Source organism: Globicephala melas, chromosome 8 (genome assembly GCF_963455315.2).
Source record: "Globicephala melas chromosome 8, mGloMel1.2, whole genome shotgun sequence".
Lineage (NCBI taxonomy): Eukaryota > Metazoa > Chordata > Mammalia > Artiodactyla > Delphinidae > Globicephala > Globicephala melas.
Genome location: NC_083321.1, coordinates 18,193,770 through 18,213,603, shown reverse-complemented (window position 1 = coordinate 18,213,603; position 19,834 = coordinate 18,193,770). Strand labels below are relative to the sequence as shown.

The following is a 19,834-nucleotide window of genomic DNA, read 5'->3' as shown; positions in this document are numbered from 1 at the left end:
TATTTTGATATATATGGCGAATAAAAATTATATATATGCCCTGAGAAAACCAAAATTCAAAAAGAGTCATGTACCAAAATGTTCATTGCAGCTCTATTTACAATAGCCTGGAGATGGAAACAACCTAAGTGCCCATCATCGGATGAATGGATAAAGAAGATGTGGCACATATACACAATGGAATATTACTCAGCCATAAAAAGAAACGAAATTGAGCTATTTGTAATGAGGTGGATAGACCTAGAGTCTGTCATACAGAGTGAAGTAAGTCAGAAAGAAAAAGACAAATACCGTATGCTAACACATATATATGCAATTTAAGAAAAAAAAATGTCATGAAGAACCTAGGGGTAAAGCAGGAATAAAGACGCAGACCTCCTAGAGAACGGACTTGAGGTTATGGGGAGGGGGAAGGGTGAGCTGTGACAGGGCGAGAGAGAGTCATGGACATATACACACCAACAAACGTAGTAAGGTAGATAGCTAGTGGGAAGCAGCCGCATAGCACAGCGAGATCAGCTCGGTGCTTTGTGACAGCCTGGAGGGGTGGGATAGGGAGGGTGGGAGGGAGGGAGACGCAAGAGGGAAGATATATGGGAACATATGTTTATGTATGACTGATTCACTTTGTTATAAAGCAGAAACTAACACACCATTGTAAAGCAATTATACCCCAATAAAGATGATAAAGAAAATTATATATATGGCAAATAAAAAAATATTTTTTTCTTTAATAGTGCTAAAATATATTGAACACCTTTGATATTATCATTCTTTCTTTTTTTCCTTCATTCACTTCTCCCTTCCACTGATACTTACCGAGCACTTAATATATACCAGGGACTATGGAATGCAATGATGACCAATTCAGACAAGATCCTACCTGCAAGTTTCAGAGAAGAGAAACAATGCACAACTAAACAGATATATAAACAAGATAACTGCAAAGCATGACAACACATACTAAAGAGATGAGGTATTATGCAGATCACCCTGGAGGGCTGCCCACTTTAGATCAGATGGTAAGAAAAGGCCTGTCTGAAGAGATGACTTTGAGTAGAGATGTACAGGTTGAAAAGGAACACTGACCCCTTATAGATGCCAGAATTTTGTAAGCATGAACATGTGCAAAGGTCCTGAGGTAGAAAAGAGCTTGGTATGTTCCAGGAACATAAGAAAAGCAAGTGTGACTAGAATATATTGAACAAGGGAGTAGGCAGTGTTCAAGATAAGCTTGGAAATTTAGGCATGGGTAGATTATTGTGACATGGCCACATATACCATGGTTGTAAGACTGGCGTTTATTCCAAAAATTTATAGAAAGCCAATAAACATATTAAGCAGGAAAGTATCATGATTTAATTTATATTTTAAATTATTTAGATTGTTGCATGATGAGTGGCTAGTGAATGGGTAAGAACAGAGGCTGCAAGACCAGTTGTGAGGCTTCTGCAACCCCGAAGGCAAGAGGTAATAAATCGTGACTTAAACTCAGACAGGGACAGTGTAAATTCATCTCATTTAATCATTACACCAAATATACAAAGGGGACCTTATAGTTGCTCCATTTTAGAAATGAGTTAACAAAGATTACTAGTGATTACTACTTAAAAGTACTCATCTCCTAAGTGAAGGAGTCAAGATTCAAACCCAGACCAGTGTGGCTTAGAGGCGAGTTTTCTTTCTCCTAGACATTAGACTAATGCCTTTAGTGGGTTTGGCAAAAGCAGCTTAAAGTAAGCTTCAGGAATCCTTAACACAGAGTGATGCCGGCCATGGACCTAGCAGTGTTCTAAGTGTTTCCTATGCAGTGGCAAAGTTAATGTTCACGACAACTTCGAAGTACCTGCCATTATTACCCTCATTTTGCAGATGAGTAATCTGAGTTTTAGAGAAAGTAAGCTAGTGAATGTCAAAAGCAAAATTTCAAACTGGGCAGGTTAGCTCTGAAGCCATGCATTTAACCACTAAATGATTTAAGATGAACCCTCCTTAGCTGGTCAGTGTTTCTACACAGAAGCAGTATACTTTAAACATACCAGGAAAATAGACCCCTTTAACCCCCTTTAAACCTCCAATTGAGATCAAGATTCACACAAAACACAGAAAAGCTTTTTATGGCAATTTCATCAAAATGCTAAAGATTAGACAGGAAAGGCTTCCCACACACTTCAAATGAGAATAATGAAACATCTCTAACAGAAGTGAACAAAAGATTTATCCTTTCACCATTCTCAGGGCTCAGAAGCAACATTTCTACCAGGTCTGCTTTTTTATAATATAAATATAAGAGGAGACAGATTGAAATGCCAAACTGAACTGCTCAGTGTTTTAGAAAAAGCTGACAAACATAGGGCAGCTTCAACTCAAAACACATTTGTTTGATATCTCCTGAAAATTTTCAGCAAGTTGGGTTCGTGGATTCTTAAAATTAATGACAAAAAATCTAATATTCCAACAGAACAGGAGTGACCTATAAAAGGCTGCCTTTACGCTCTGCGAGGGCTCTAGCATCATCCGCACAGTGTCCCCAAATCACCTCCAATAGGTAGAAGTTTGCTCGAAGCTTTTCCAGTATCTCTACCGTGACCTTAACTACCGTTTCTGCTATTTCCATATGCCCTTTGACTGTCCCAAGTCCCACCACTTTGATATATAAAACGTAGATAATTTAGGCTTTGCAAGGACACACTGCTGAATCTCAAAGATTGAAGATCTCAGTGTATCAGGGAGAAGATAAATGGAAACAGACACTTTCGGTTTTTCTGCATTTGACTTCTTTATTGCTAATAATAATACTGACGGATCATTTGAAGCTTTGCAGGTATAATCTCATTTAATCTCATAACAAAGATAGATACTATTATCATCATTCTTATTTTTCTCAGGAATGTTAAGATCACGTAATCAGAATTAGAACCCTAGCTGTCTGATTCTAGAACTGTGTCTATTATCTTGTACTTACATCCCTAAGTATACTATGGTATATGGTATTTGTTTTTCAGTATATCATGCAATACAGTGTATTGATAAAAATAAGTATAATATACCGTACATATTCTTTGTAAGCACATTATAATATGCTTAAAATGCCAGCATTAATTCTTCTTTCCTTTTCCCCAACAGGATTCACAACATTGTATGCATTAAGCATTGGACCAATAGGTCTTAAACAACTTAAGTCTCTGTTTTTAATCCTGGATGTAAATTTATAGTTACATGGGGAGGTTTTAAAAAGTGCTTACTATGCCCTTCCCTAGCTTAGAAGATTCTGATTTAATTGTTCTGGGGTATGGCCTGGACATGGAGCATTTTTAAATTTCCCCTCTCTATCCCTCTGGTGATTACAAAGATCCAGGGGCTGGAGTTTAATTCCTCTGAACAACAATGCAGTCTTACGTGTTACAGACTGAATTCTGTCTCCTTAAGATTCATTTATGTTGAAGTTCCAACTCCCAGTGTGACTGTCTGGAGATAGTACCTCTAAGGAGGTAACTAAGGTTAAATGAGGTCAAAAGGGTGAAGCCCTAATCTGATAGGACTGGTGTCTTTTTTTTCCCCCCCCGAGTAGGATTTTTTTTTAATTAATTTTTATTGGAGTATAGTTGATTTACAATGTTGTGCTAGGACTGGTGTCTTTTTAAGAAGAGGAAGAGATACCAGTAATGTGTGTGCACAGAGGAAAGGCCATGTGAGGCCTTTCCTGCAAGCCAAGGAGAGAGGTCTCACCAGAAATCAATCCCTCTGGCACTTTGACCTTGGACTTGGACCTCCAGCCTCCAGGATACGAGAAAATGAATTTTTGTTGTATAAGCCTCCCAGCCTATGGTATTTTGTCATGGCAGCCTGAGCAAACTAATATGACATCTTTTGGTCACAATGATTGTTGTCAGTTGTGGGCTGGTAAAGCTGTCTAGTACCTGAAGGTGAATTGGAAGGTTCTAGGTCCAGGAGCCGTTGGCATCCATCCCTCTGCCCTTAGTGAAGCCAGAATGGTTTCCCTAAGAATGGAGTGAATGGAGTGAATACAGAAGGGAAAGAGCTTCAAAGACTGTGGAAAGAAATGGAGCCTCATAGTGTATCATTTATACACTGTTAAATGGTAAGAAGGAGTAGTATTTAGAAAAGACATGGGATGGTGCTCTAATAACAAAGCCGACAGAATTCTCATTGATTTCTCCACTGCAGGGTAAGGGCTGAACTGAGCTCTCGTTGGTCTATCATCCTCTAGTGGATGCTGTGGAGTCCACACATTTATCCAGTTACTATGAGGCCAGCTTATCTTTATCTTTTTGTTTATTTACTTTAATTTAAGGTATGACCAAAGTGTGTGTGTGTCAGGAAGAGTCTGCACCAGGAACAATATTGAACATGTGAAGAAAGTCCAGTCTTCCTTCCCACGGCATTTTTTTCTCTAATCAAGATTACTTTTGATTTGGGCTTTCCCAGTGCCCTTACCAAAGAATGAAATATAACCTTGTAGAAAACACATGTAACCAATAAAATGTGAGGGTGACTACTGTATTAAGAATTTAATCAAGGTCTGCAAGGCAGTGACGCTGCAAGTCATCACTTGCAGACTCTTCTAAAGAAGAGTGTCTTCCCAACATCATGACTGGGTTTAGAATACGTGGCCTCAAGTAAAAATGTAAGCTTTAAAAGCTGTTGCGCTGAATTGCACATCGCCTAAGGCCTTGGCTTGTGATCTGGGACCTTCAGCTTCCTTCTCTGTGAAATGGAGATAATGAGGTCCACCTCCTGTGATCTGCAGGACTGAATGTGTTAACACTTTAGAATCTTCTAGGATAGTGCTCGAATAGGGGCTTCACAAATGTGATTTGATTTTCTTACTTTCTGTCCCCGTTCTTATTTTTATACTTTGATTATTGAAAAGTTAAAATCACTTTCTGTGTCTATATACTGTAAACTCTGTAATATAAACATTCCCATAGGATTAGGACAGGATATGTGTTAATTACTCCATGAAATGACTTGGTAACATATCAGGTCCTATGATAATATTTGTTTATTTTATGTAAAATTTTGTAGAGACTTGGGCATTAATTCCCAATGGGGACTTTTTCTCATACAAACATCTCCCTTTTATAAACTGCTGTGAAGCTGAAGAGGTGAAAACAAAGTGTTAGCACACTCATTTTACTTTAGTTTAAGCACCACGTCATGTGACTGTACGTCTAAGTCTACTCCCTGAATTGTCTCTACCACACAGTGAATGTGTCACATTCTGTGGGACTGACCACATGACTTCTTTGAGAGGCAAAGCTGCTAGCTCTCAGTTATATCAGATGAAATCATAACAGACTACATGTTAAAGAGTTACTAGATCCCTGCATGTTATAACAATAAAGTGCAGGATCGAAATACACTTCCATACATACACTCGATACCCCTACCCCTACCATTTCTCTTATCTTTGAATTACTCAAGTGCTATCTCAATAGCCATAATGAAACCAGATGTAAACTGAATTGCATTGTTTTAAAACTGGAGCAATCACACATCAACTTGCGTTAAGTCTCTGCCCTGTAGATCTAACTGGTGCAACAGAGAACCGTGAAAGCACATTTTGACCTCCATTTGTTATTCTCATTCCCTCATTCTGCTGTAAATTTGATTTGATCTCATTATAATATCCTTAAATGTACTCAATCTTGCATTAGTAAAAAGACACAGGAAGTTTTTCAACTAATCTGTTGTCCTATTCTCCATCCTAGACTATCAGAGTTTGTGGCCTGCAAGTCTGTGAATTACTAGCCTGCCACGTTTAGCTACGTGAAGCCTTAAAATATGTTTTCAATGAGAAAAAAATGGACACCCACATTTTCCCCCATATAAGGAGTATATGAAAGACATTTTCAATTACTGTTGGCTGTGTCATTGTAGGTCTCTATTCCTACAATGAGTTACAGTGATAGTGGTGGCCCAGGTGAGAGGACAAGTACCTCTATGACAACCAGGCTGCCAGCCGCTAGTTATGTCCTGGAGTATATGTTCAGGTCCTAGAAGACTGACCACTATAACAAGTGTGTGTCGGTGACCACAGACACTTTGCCTGGTTCTCAATAAAAAAGAAAAAATAAAATCTGATACTAGTGAGTAGTTGGCAATCATCTACACTTGAAACAAAGAAATGCTTAAGTGAATTGTGGTTCATTTAGTTAAAAGACATTCCAAAGTCATTAAAAATAGAAATGTTTATAAAGAATGTTAAACATGAAAGGCTTATGATGCTAAACTGTTCAGTCATGATTTCCCCATTCATTTTCACCATTCTCAATTTCTATTTTTTATTAATGAATATATGTTACTTTTATCTGAGCTTTAACTAAGATATAATTCACATGCCAAAAAGTCACTGTGTTAAAGTATGTAATTCAGTGGTTTTTAGTATATTCACAGAGCTGTGCAATGATCCCTAAAACCTAATTTTAGAACACTTCATAACTTCAAAAAGAAATCCCATACCCTTTAGCAACCATTCCTCAGTCTCCTTTGCCTCCCACTCTTGGAAACTAGTAATCTGTTTTTTGTTTCTGTGCATTTGTCAGTTTTGGACACTTCACACAAATGGAGTAATATAATATGTGGCCATTTTTTCATTGCCCATCATGTGTTCACAGTACACCTGTGTTATAGCGTGTATCAGTACTTCATCCCTTTTCAGTGGCCAAATAATTTTTCATTGTATGATGTACCATACTTCATTTATTCATTCATTAGCTGACAGACATTTGGGTTGTTTCCACTTTTGGACTATTATGAATCATGCTGCTATGAATATTCATGTACAAAATCTTGTGTAGAAATACGTTTAATTCTCTTAGTATACACCTACGGGCAGGATTTCCAGATCATATGATAACTCTATGTTTAACGTTTTGAGGAACTGCCAAACTGCTTTACAAAGTGGCTGCACTATTTCACGATCCCACCACGTGTGCAATACAAAAAAGAAACTGATTCAACAAAATTACCATATAGACTCTACCTAATTTTGGCTCACTGTAACTCTAGAGGCTACAGATTTTTTTTTTTCCTGTTTAAAGAGCAAATGTCTGAGCTATAGTATTGCCCTTTTATTGCAGCAAGATTACCCTTCCAATTCTTCATTTTAAAAGATTATTTCTACCCACTGCCATTATAAATTTTAGCCAAATTGGAGAACAGAGAGAAACTGAAACATTACAGGGAATTTAGGACACAGAGAAAATACAGCAGTAAAAGTAGATAAGCAAAATAGATACTATGCAATCAGCATTAACTTTGCATTTTTATGTCAAGGAGGAAAAGCAACATTGAGATGAACAACTTTGAGATCTGTAAATATCCCAGATTTGGAGTTTAAAAATAGGCTTTGGGATAAAAATGCTGTTTTCCCCTTTAAATACATTCTTAAAGCAAAAAGACGTAGGTAGAAATTGAAAACAGATTTCACTAAATGCCAGTGCTTCTACCAGCCCAGTGTGTGAAAATCCAGCTGTTCTTTTCTGCTTCTTACGTTAGCAATAAGGATGGTAAAGACGATGCCTTCCTTATTTGCTGACAGTTGCACTGAAGATGCAGGATGCAAAATAGCATTTCTCTTCTGGGCAACGTTAATCATGGAACGCTGACGAGAGTTCAAAAATAAGTCCAGATCCTTCAAGTCAGTGCCCCACATCAAGATAATATGAAAAACTCACAATACACTGACAAGCATGAGAGAAGTGTACACTTTACATGATGCCTATTCTTTTTTCCATAAGTAAAGAGATTCATGATAGATTTAAAAACCAATATGAATAATGGGTTATACCAGAATACCAATTTAGAGATCCATCTATCATCTATATATTTTAATTTATATTACTCATTTGATTTGTTGAAGCAGAAAGAGAATGTAACCTTATGTTCCTTTTTCAGATGATAATACTGAGGGTCTGAGAGATTAAGTGACACAGGAAACAGGTGGAAGAATATGGATTTTATCCCAGATTTCTGTCTCTTTGTGCAATTCTGGAACTTTCCTATATTTTAGGAGCAAATTTCAGACCAGAGTCCAGCAATTTTAAAGTTATTTATATGGACAAGGAGTCGGAATTTTCGAAATGCGGGCCATATAATGAATTGAGTGCAACTATACCACACAGTTATTTAGACAGTGCACATTTCCTGTTAGAAATTAATGTTGCTAACCTAAAATATTTAGAACATTTGAATTTTATTGCTAGGATTTAGCAACTAACTGGTACCTATTGTCAAAAATAAAAGGGAGATTCGATAAGTATTTATTACACTCCACTACAGTTGTTTTTGTTTGTTTGTTTGTTTTCGGTACGCGGGCCTCTCACTGTTGTGGCCTCTCCCGTTGCAGAGTACAGGCTCCGGACGCGCAGGCTCAGCGGCCGTGGGATCCTCCCGGACCAGGGCACGAACCCATGTCCCCTGCATCGGAAGGCGGACTCTCAACCACTGTGCCACCTGGGAAGCCCTCCACTACAGTTTTTAAAGCAGCTCTTCAAAGTAAGTATTATGAACCTCATTTATTAAAGGCAGAAACTAAAGGTAATAAACCTTTGGCAACTTGCCCAAGGTCAATAACCAACAAAAGGAATGTTTATATTTTGAACTCAAGTTTGGCCCCAAAGCCCTACTCTTTTATAATGTTAGCTTGAGCAAATTTACTTAAGCTTTAAAAAACTGCTGGTCCTTTGAGCCAGTAATTTCACATCTAGGGCTGTATTCTAAGAGAATCACAGGCCATGTACTATGATTTCAGCATACAAATCTTTATCTCAATGTTGTTCATAGTTGCCAAAAAATGGAACTAACCCAATGACAAAAAAATAAGGGCTCAATTAAATTATTTGTGTTATATCCACACAGTGACATAGTATGCAACCATTAAAAATGTTGTAACAGAAAATTATTTATTGGCAAAATGATACTACGTCATACACTCATTTTGGTGAACTCCACCTAATGCACAAAGTTCAGCGTCCTCACCCTGCTTTTCAGTCCAAATAAAATTAGGCTGACTCTCCTCTGTGCTCCGACAGGTCTTCACATACGGCCTACGGGTGGTTTACTTCATTATTTGGTTATCTCCCCTTGTAGCTATGATTGCCTCAAGGTTAGAGAATCAACTTAGTCACCTTTATTACTCCACCCATATCTAACACACTTGTTCATAATTAATAAGAGGTATTCAAAAAACTTTCACTGAAAGAATAAATGAACAATTAATTCTTTAGCACTATGTCCAGCCCATTTCATGTTAAAAATCATGTAGAAAATAAGACTTCTAGAGTTTAATGGGGGAAATTGTCATGCTTGCTCACAATGAGAGGAAAAAGACCCTGAGGTTTTAGCTACCCTTGACCCTATCTCTCTGCCTTGAAGATAGAAAGGAACTATGGTCTTGGCACACCTGTAACCCATTCACCGCATGGTAGGGTCTCATCATGCACTGATTGCAAGGGTCTGGCAATAACCTGAGTCAATGCAGGGGTTTTAATCTGAGATCTATACACTTCTATATGATATATCTGAATAGGCTTCATCAAATACATCTCTTGGATTTATCTTCAAAATTTTTATAGGTTTTATTTTGTGTATATGTCTATTTTGTAAGGATAGAGGCCTTTCACTTTTTATTTAAAAAATCCCTGGATCTAAAAACTCTGAAATACAGTGATGGATTCTACATTTTCATCATATTATTTTGACTAAAAACATCTTAACTTTTACATGTGTATTTCATTTATTAAGTGAATTTTTTTTTAATTTTCACTTTGAGACTGGGGTAAGCTGACTTTTTAATGAAGCCCATTAAAATGTAGTTAATGAGAAACTTTGATTATTATTCTTTTCTGTAGACATTATAGTACAGCAGAAATACTTCTAACAAGATTACAAACATTCCTCTGGGAGTGAGAAAAGAGAATTGCTCTTTGGAGTTCAGTGGGGATGAAGATCCCTTTCACCTTTGGTGTCTGTACAGTCAATATTTTCAAGTTATCTAAAGAAAGTCAGAGAGTGGGTCATTGGGAAGAGTGTCATATGCATAAGGGCCAGGGAAAGAGAAAGAAGGGCACCAAAGCCAGTTTACAGAAAGCTAAATCAGAAGACTACCTTCAAATAATACTCAAGAAATCTTCACACATTCTTGAAATCCAGCTGGCCGTGTATGTGTGTTTTGATGTAAAGGTGTAGTCATATTCCTTTTTTCTTTTTCTTTTTTTTTTTTTTGCGGTACGCGGGCCTCTCACTGCTGTGGCCTCTCCCGTTGCGGAGCACAGGCTCCGGACGCGCAGGCTCAGCGGCCATGGCTCACGGGCCCAGCCGCTCCGCGGCATGTGGGATCTTCCCGGACCGGGGCACGAACCCGTGTCCCCTGCATGGGCAGGCGGATTCCCAACCACTGCGCCAGCAGGGAAGCCCCCTTTTTTCATTTTTAAAAGCTACATATTTCATTGCCTGAAGGAGCCTCTATTCATTGCCATGGTACTGTTGCCTAGCAGGACCATCGCAAGCCATGTCTTAGTCTTCTGCCTACAATATTAGGCTGGAAATGTTGACGGGGAAAAAAATCAGGTGTTCACCTCATTCTGCTCCTTCCAAACTCTTCTGAATTGGGATTGCACGTAGAGTTGGTGACTTGAGGTTTCAGAGGTACCAACCTAGAATGTTCCTCATCTATCACCATTGTCAGTCTTGGGCTAGTCCCAGTTTTAAAAAACACTGCAAAGGAAGCCAGGCCATTCTCAGAGTTTGAGGACATGTCAAAGAGGATTGGAGGGGTCCCAGGACACCCAATTTCATTCAGACATAACAGTCATTATGTGGTCTCTCATATGTGTTTTGGTTTGATTTGACCTGTATTTTCATAAAGAGACAACTAGGGAGTCTTGAAGGCTCTCTTTAGGATTATGGAACATTGGTGCCAAAACCAGAGATCATCCATTCCTGACTTGTGTTAAGTTGCTTGGATAAAGCAATGTTTTATGCATTAGCATATGAAACTAACAGTAATGATAATGTTTATTGTGTGCTTACTTTGCACCAGGCACTGCTCTATATACTTTATATGTAGTAACTCACTGATTCTTCACAACCAAATTATGACACCAGTATTATTATTATTCCCTTTTTGTCAATGGGGAAAGAAGGCACAGGAAGATGAAGCAACTTGTGCAAGGACATGAAATTAGGAAATAAGGCCTCAGCATCTTACATAATATGGAATAATTATCTACAGGGGAGAGATGTGCAAGCAGGGATTTCTCTGGTCCCTTCCAAATGAACATTCTTTTTCTCTTTTTTAGAGAGAGGGAAGCTATATATCCAAAACCAAGGATGATCACCAGAAATGAGTATATTTTTCAAATCATTATCTGCTCTCCCCACACATACACACACACACACACACACACGCACACACTTCTACACACCTGAAAGTACTTACAATCACAAGATTTTTTTAAAAATTCATTTTGGAAATATTGGCCCTTCACCAGTGAAAACCAAAGACTTGCATGTGGTAAAATAAGCAACAGTGATGACATTTCCCATCTCATCCTGCTAAAGAATTCTTAGTATGAAAATCCTGCCTTTCACCTCTAATTTAATAAATAAACACAACTAAAAATACACCTTGAAATCCCAAGACAATTTAACTGGTTTAATAATTAATTTTCATAGCAAAAGATTAATTCATTATTTTCCTTGTTAAAACAATAAATGTTCATTGAGCAACCATTTGCTTTAGTATCTATGCACCAGGTATACATGGCAATCAACAAAACAGATTACACCTCTGACTTCATGAACCTTCTACTTGGTGGTAAAGATGTTATCACTGCTACATTACTGATGTGTTCTCTTAGGTCAATATAGTCTATGTTTATAAAGTTTATAAATTTATAAAGTTAAAGTGAGAATGACTGGAAAGAGTGAAATTAGACACTGTGACATAAACAAAAAGAATTCAAGATAACAAATAACTCTGTAACCACATAACCCAACTGACACAAAGACAAGTTCTTAGTATGATTAGTTCTAGTTTAAAATCTAAAGATACCCATATATAGCAGAGAAGTCACAAACTCTGAATTTGGATTTATCCTTTCTTCTAAGAAACCCCACCTCTTAGGATCTCCCTACCATCCATGCCCAAACAGCACCCCAGTATATAAGCCTATCGATTCCATAGTCAACAACATATCTTCTTTAGATGGTTCACAGCCAAATTAAATCTCCCACACTAACAGAGCATACAGTACCAGGATGGTGAGTTATAAGGGTTAGAAATAGGTGAATAACATGTAAGTATTTAAAATGGCCAACTAGGAATACGAGAAAAACTATATATGACAGGAAAAGTATATACTGTAGACTATGATACTACCTGAAATGAACATATGGATAGTATATCAAGTTCTTATTGCAAATCATTTAAGACTAGAAAGACCCTGGCATCAGACTGTAGTACTTGAATAAAGGTTCCACCACATAATAGCTCAGTGATAGGCAAGGATTCATTTGATTGACCTGGATACCTAGCAGGCCACATTCCCAGAGAGACAGTTGCCATCCCCCCTTCCTTCAAAGAGCAGCATCATTTGGAAATTAAAACCCAAAAGATATGGAAACTGGTTAAAACTGAGTACTTAAGGCAGGCATCCTGATAGAATGCTGATAAGATAGAACACAGCTGAAGGTCAATAATCTAAACAAAAGGCTTGGGTCCTGGACCCTGATCCCACCAAAAGAGAAACTCTCAGTTATAAATGCTGAGGTTGACAGGGCTTCCAGCCCTGTCAGGAATCCGCTACATCACAGAACTGTAACCACAAAGTTTGGACCTCAGCCCCAAACCATCCTAGAGGAAGAGCTGGTGTTCCCCCAACAATGAAGCTTAGGAGCCCCACAGCTCAAGACTGGGACCCCTCTCAAGTCTGATGTCTTACTCACCAGTTCCCTGTGCACCTGGCATTGAGAAGCTTGCTCACCTGCTACCGCTCTGTCTCTGTACGTTTTCCCCTCAATCAAAGGCTGGTCCCAGCTGGTGTGTGTGCTTTCAGGTCATTCACTCTTGATTACTCGACATCAGATGATCTTGGACAAGTTGTTAATTCTCTGTGAGCCTCAGTATCCTCTTCATCAAATAGGGATAATGACAGTAAATACTTCATTTGGTTTCTGTGAGGATTAAATGAGATAATCTAGGTCAAGTGTTTATTACAGCACCCACACGCAGCGAACATTCAAAAGTGCTAGCTATTACTAGAATTCAGGATTTAATTCCAGGGAATTTTTAAATATAAATAAGGGAGGTTTTTTTTAATCACATCTCAAAAGGAACTAAAAGATAAACTTGAGAGCTTTCATTAAGAGACTTAGAGAACACTTATTTTATCTGCGACTCCACTGTTGATGTGATAAGGATTATTTGACAATGAAGTGATTGAGTTTCAGATCAAAGAAGGAGATTTATCATATAGAAGAGAGTTATACTTCCGTTCCTAATTAATGCCTAGGCATCTGTTTGTAGTTCTTGACAGGAGAAGAATGGAGAAGTGGTGTGAGGGAAAAACAGCCCAAGTAACTACACTTTTTTTTTCCTACATAATCATTCATTCATTCATTTATGCATTATTTCCTTTTTTGCAACAGTTACACATTGCAATACACAGTACTAAGCACCATGGTGTGATAAGAAGACAAAAATCAAGCCAACATTGAGAAGTAAGAATTGGCTTGTCCAAAACTTATTCCCTACATGCCAGTCTACCAAAGAAGGAGTGGGTCTCCTGCAGATCGTGTGGAAGGTAGCTACAGCAAAATGCTTAAGCAGTCAAGTCTGGTACAATGCTGATGTAGCAGATTCAGCCATGTTCAGGGATGGCAAAGAGCTGGGGCTCTAAGGCTTACACATTAGCACACTGACCCTGTCAAGGAAGAGGTTTGTGTTCTCTTATCTATGGATGTCAAACTTAGCAGAACAAGACTAGACTTGGAGCTAAGACGATGTCATACATGTAGTTGATGGATTCTGGCCCTTAATCATGCTAGGGAAGGAACTATCATTTTGCTAGTTAGTTTCTTAAAAGCCTCCTGGTAGTCAATGCTTAGATATGCTAGATTCCTGTATGCAGCCCCCAAAGTACAATGGGAAATTGGAGAGCATAGACCTCTACCATGGTGAATGCCTCCAATATAATGTTCTTTCATCAGTCCTAGTGTGTGTTTCCTGGTATTTTGTCATGGTTTGATCAATACACTTGTTACTCTTAAGAAGCTCATTACATGGAAGATCATAAGACTGCTATGTGTACTAAACTAATACAGTTAATAGAGTAAGATGCTGTGGGAAAAGTATGTGCGATGTCCGGGGGAATGATTTATTTCCTCTACCGATAAACCTCTGGCTCTCTTGAAGGTGTTGGTTAGAATCCAATCCTATACCTCTGACCATTTCTCTCCCCACAAGAAGAGGAGTGGCTCTACTGTATAGGATTAGAGCACCTGTATTACCTGCTCGTGGAAGGTGAGAGACAGGCTTTATTCCTACATGCAATTAATCTGCTCTGTAACTACACCTCTCACCATAGGAGGGGTCAGGGGCCAGTTTTAGGGGGATGATAGGAAGTCTGTTTTGGCTTCATGTACCAAGTGTGTTTCTCAGTACACCTTTACTACTAGTAAAGTTAATATCTGAACATCTGAGGAAGTCAAAGCTTCCTTGTCCATTCTTCAGTAGGTTCAGAACTCGAAAGTGACATTTGATTCAGTGTCTCTTTTAAATCTCAAATATTTTTATTCAGACTGGAGTTTGAATCCCAATTGATATTGGAAAATTGAGTTCAATCTTGAGATGCCAGTGCACTCATTTGTCCATGGTAATAATATCTACCTCATTGGATTATGTGGGGATTAACAGATCACATGCCTTACATATAGTTGGTAGTCATAATTCTGCTTGTGTGATATATGTGATATAAAGAGAAGTCTAGACCAAAAAAACCTTCTGAGATTAGGAAGGCAGGAGTTGAATCTTGATATTAGGAACTTCTAATATGTTTTTAATATTTTTTCCTTAAATACAGGAAATATTATTAAAAAATCAGCAGATGACTCAAAAAAAATTTGAAACCTTCTTACCACCTGCGTTCATGCACTCCAGTCCGTACGACACCACTTTTCAGAACAAAGAACATGAGTGCCGCAGCAAGATCAAAGGAGGACATGTAATAAATTATTGTGGAAGTCACGTCTCAGTCCCTGCCCCTCCCGTCATTGCTCTACATGTGTCATTTAAAATGCAATTCCCTTTGAATGGGCACAGAGCAGTTCTATTACCAGACATGACTGTTTTTACTACTAGCAGTGGTTTAATGATTTTATGTCATCGCAATAATAGAAACATGACATTCCACTGTGACTACAGCTTGTATGAGTCTATTTTTGGAAAGCTGATTTTGTAGAGGACAAGAAAATGTGCAATCTTGGTTCCTGTTCCCTTAGTGAACCTTTTCATGACTTTCTGAAATGAGCGTGGCAACTTGAAGTCTCAAACAATGATGGTTCACATACAAAAACCCTTCTTTAGAGAAGGAGACTTGAGCCTGAATCCAATTTTCTCATCAGAGGGAAAGCATCCTTTTTGGAGTATTTCAATGCTTGAGTCCTTATTCTTGATAGGGAAGAAGCACACAAACAACAATAGTGGAAGTACACATTCTTTCTCAGTGGAGGACACTGCCTCAAATCTTTCACAGACAAAGTTGAAGGTAAGAGTCATAAACTCCCTCACTGTCCTTCACTCACATGTAAACACTATCACTGTCAGCACCTGACCCTTCACAGTCTTCTAATCTCAGACAAGTGATTCTCTCTTGCTTAAAGCCATCTCTACCATGTGTGTCCTTAATTCGCACCGCTGCTTTTTCTTGTAGGACCTTGATCCATCAGTGTTCTACTCTGCTCCTAGATTATCATCTTCCCCCTTGCTACTGGACCTCTCCTTTCAGTCTGTTAACACACCAAAATCCTTGCCTTTACACACACACACACACACAAGACCCTCTGTCTATCCCTAGTCACTGACCCATTTTCTTTCACAACCAAATTACTTAAAATACTTCACATTTGCAGCTTCCCATTTTTAAAATTCCTGCTTTCTCTCTTGCTTCTATAAATAAATAGGTGATTCTTCCTTGCTTTCTTGTTTCAAACAATATGTTGCAAGCTTCTTCTTATCTGTTCTTTCCCCTCTTCAACTCATGTCCACAGTCTGCTGCTCTCACCAATCTCCCCATATTGCTCAGGTAAGCTTCGTCAGTGACCTCATCAAATCCAGTGGTCAATGTCAGTAATTTGAACATTCAGCTTGCATGTGAAACAAATGATACCTCCTTTCCCTTTTTAAAAATTCTCCTTTCTTTGGTTTCATGCTGCTGCATGAAATAAACTGTTTTATTTCTACCAGTTACCATGTTTTCTCCAAATACTGGGCCATACACTTCACACTGTTAAGAAAGGTAGGGAATATTGTAATAGTGTATACATTTAAAAATCAAGCAACTGAAACATAAAGAAATTGAATAATTTTACCCAAGTTACCTAGTAAATGTGAGGAATGGGATAAGAACACAGCTTTACCTGACACCAATGTACATTTTAAATTTTGTTAATATGATAAATATTTAAAGCATACAGAAATATACCAACTGTCACAACCAACAAACCTCATCTATCCACACATTTAACACACGTTAACATTTTGCTTAACAATTTGGACTAATTTATTTTTCCAGAACTGATGTATTAGAAAGAGTTAAACCCCAATGCAGGGGGAAGTTGGCGGACGAGTAAGACGCGGAGATCACCTTCCTCGCCACAGATACATCTGAAATGCATCTACACGTGGAATAATTCCTACAGAACACCTACTGAACGCTGGCAGAAGACCCCAGACCTCCCAAAAGGCAAGAAACTCCCCACGTACCCGGGTAGGGCAAAAGAAAAAAGAAAAAACAGAGACAAAAGAATAGGGATGGGACCTGCACCAGTGGGAGGGAGCTGTGAAGGAGGAAAAGTTTCCACACACTAGGAAGCCCCTTCGCGGGCAGAGACTGCGGGAGGCGGAGGGGAAAGCTTCGAAGCCGCGGAGGAGAATGCACAGCAACAGGGGTGCGGAGGGCAAAGCGGGGAGATTCCCGCACAGAGGATCGGTGCCGACCGGCACTCACCTGCGCGAGAGGCTTGTCTGCTCACCCCCCAGGGCTGGTGGGGCTGGGAGCTGAGGCTCGGGCTTCGGTCGGAGCGCAGGGAGAGGACTGGGGTTGGCAGCGTGAGCACAGCCTGCAGGGGGTAGTGCGCCGCGGCTAGCCGGGAGGGAGTCCGGGGAAAAGTCTGGACCTGCCGAAGAGGCAAGAGACTTTTTCTTCCCTCTTTGTTTCCTGGTGCGCGAGGAGAGGGGATTAAGAGCGCTTCTTAAAGGAGCTCCAGAGACGGGCGCGAGCCGCGGCTAACAGCGCGGACCCCAGAGACGGGCAGAAGACGCTAAGGCTGCTGCTGCCGCCACCAAGAACCCCGTGTGCGAGCACAGGTCACTCTCCGTACCTCCCTTCCGGCAGCACGCACGGCGCCCCTCAGGCTGGTGCAACGTCACGCCGGCTTCCGCAGCCGCAGGCCCGCCCCGCACTCCGTGCCTCTCCCTCCGCCCCGCCTGAGTGAGCAGGAGCCCCCAGTCAGCGGCTCCTTTAACCCCGTCCTGTCTGAGCGAAGAACAGATGCCCTCCGGCAACCTACGTGCAGAGGCGGGGCCAAATCCAAAGCTGAAACCCGGGAGCTGTGCGAACACAGAAGAGAAAGGGAAATCTCTCCCAGCAGCCTCAGGAGCAGCGGATTAAATCTCCACAATCAACTTCATATACCCTGCATCTGTGGAATGCCTGAATAGACAACGAATCATCCCAAATTGAGGAGGTGGACTTTGAGAGCAAGTTTTATTATTTTTTTCCCCTTTTCCTCTTTTTGTGAGTGTGTATGTGTATGCTTCTGTGTGACATTTTGTCTGTGTAGCTTTGCTTTCACCATTTGTCCAAGGGTTCTATCCGTCCATTTTTGTTTTTTTTTTTATACTTTAAAAAATTTTTTTTTCTTTTTTTTTTTTTTTTTTTTTTTTGTGGTACGCAGGCCTCTCGCTGTTGTGGCCTCTCCTGTTGCGGAGCACAGGCTCCGGACGCGCAGGCTCAGCGGCCATGGCTCACGGGCCCAGCCACTCCGTGGCATGTGGGACCTTCCCGGACTGGGGCACGAATCCATGTCCCCTGCATCAGCAGGTGGAATCTCAACCACTGCACCACCAGGGAAGTCCCCCAAATTTTGTTCTTAATATTTATTTTTTTATTTGAAAAACTTTATTTTACCTTAATTTATTTTATTTTATTTTATTCTCTTTCTTTCTACTTGTTCTCCCTTTTATTCTGAGCTGTGTCGATGAAAGGCTCTTGGTGCTGCAGCCAAGAGTCACTGCTGTGCCTCTGAGGTGGGAGAGCCAACTTCAGGACACTGGTCCACAAGACACCTCCCAGCTCCATGTAATATCAAACGGCGAAAAGCTCCCAGAGATCTCCACGTCAACACCAGCACCCAGCTTCACTCAACGACCAGCAAGCTACAGTGCTGGACATCCTATGCCAAACAACTAGCAAGACAGGAACACAACCCCACCCATTAGCAGAGAAGCTGCCTAAAATCATAATAAGGCCACAGACACCCCAAAACACACCACCAGACGTGGACCTGCCCACCAGAAAGACAAGATCCAGCCTCATCCACCAGAACACAGGCACTAGTCCCCTCCACCAGGAAGCATACACAACCCACTGAACCAACTTTAGCCACTGGGGACAGACACCAAAAACAACGGGAACTACGAACCTGCAGCCTGCAAAAAGGAGACCCCAAACACAGTAAGATAAGCAAAATGAGAAGACAGAAAAACACACAGCAGATGAAGGAGCAAGATAAAAACCCACCAGACCTAACAAATGAAGAGGAAATAGGCAGTCTACCTGAAAAAGAGTTCAGAATAATGATAGTAAAGATGATCCAAAATCTTGGAAATAGAATAGAGAAAATGCAAGAAACATTTAACAAGGACCTAGAAGAACTAAAGATGAAACAAAAGCAATGATGAAAAACACAATAAATGAAATTAAAAATACTCTAGATGGGATCAATAGCAGAATAACTGAGGCAGAAGAACGGAAAAGTGACCTGGAAGATAAAATAGTGGAAATAACTACTGCAGAGCAGAATAAAGAAAAAAGAATGAAAGGAACTGAGGACAGTCTCAGAGACCTCTGGGACAACATTAAAAGTACCAACATTCGAATTATAGGGGTTCCAGAAGAAGAAGAGAAGAAGAAAGGGACTGAGAAAATATTTGAAGCGATTATAGTTGAAAACTTCCCTCATATGGGAAATGAAATAGTTAATCGAGTCCAGGAAGCACAGAGAGTCCCATACAGGATAAATCCAAGGAGAAACAAGTCAAGACACATATTAATCAAACTGTCAAAAATTAAATACAAAGAAAACATATTAAAAGCAGAAAGGGAAAAATAACACACAAGGGAATCCCCATAAGGTTAACAGCTGATCTTTCAGCAGAAATTCTGTAAGCCAGAAGGGACTGGCAGGACATATTTAAACTGATGAAGGAGATAAACCTGCAACCAGGATTACTCTACCCAGCAAGGATCTCATTCAGGTTTGATGGAGAAATTAAAACCTTTACAGACAAGCAAAAGCTGAGAGA

The 19,834-nt window shown here is 39.7% G+C and overlaps 1 protein-coding gene across 16 annotated transcripts in view; it reads right to left on the bottom strand.

Annotated features, from left to right (window-relative positions):
* The window catches only part of LRRC4C (leucine rich repeat containing 4C), a 1,216,832-nt gene that overhangs the window by 947,672 nt on the left and 249,326 nt on the right, over nucleotides 1-19,834 (bottom strand). For 14 of the 16 annotated variants that reach the window (XR_009564875.1, XM_060303327.1, XM_060303330.1 and 11 more), the window contains exon 2: nucleotides 13,014-13,203. The gene's annotated coding sequence lies outside the window, so the exon portion shown is untranslated. Of the gene's footprint in view, nucleotides 1-12,975; nucleotides 13,204-19,834 lie in introns of those variants that run through there. The other 2 variants (XM_060303337.1, XM_060303338.1) reach the window with 2 other exon arrangements.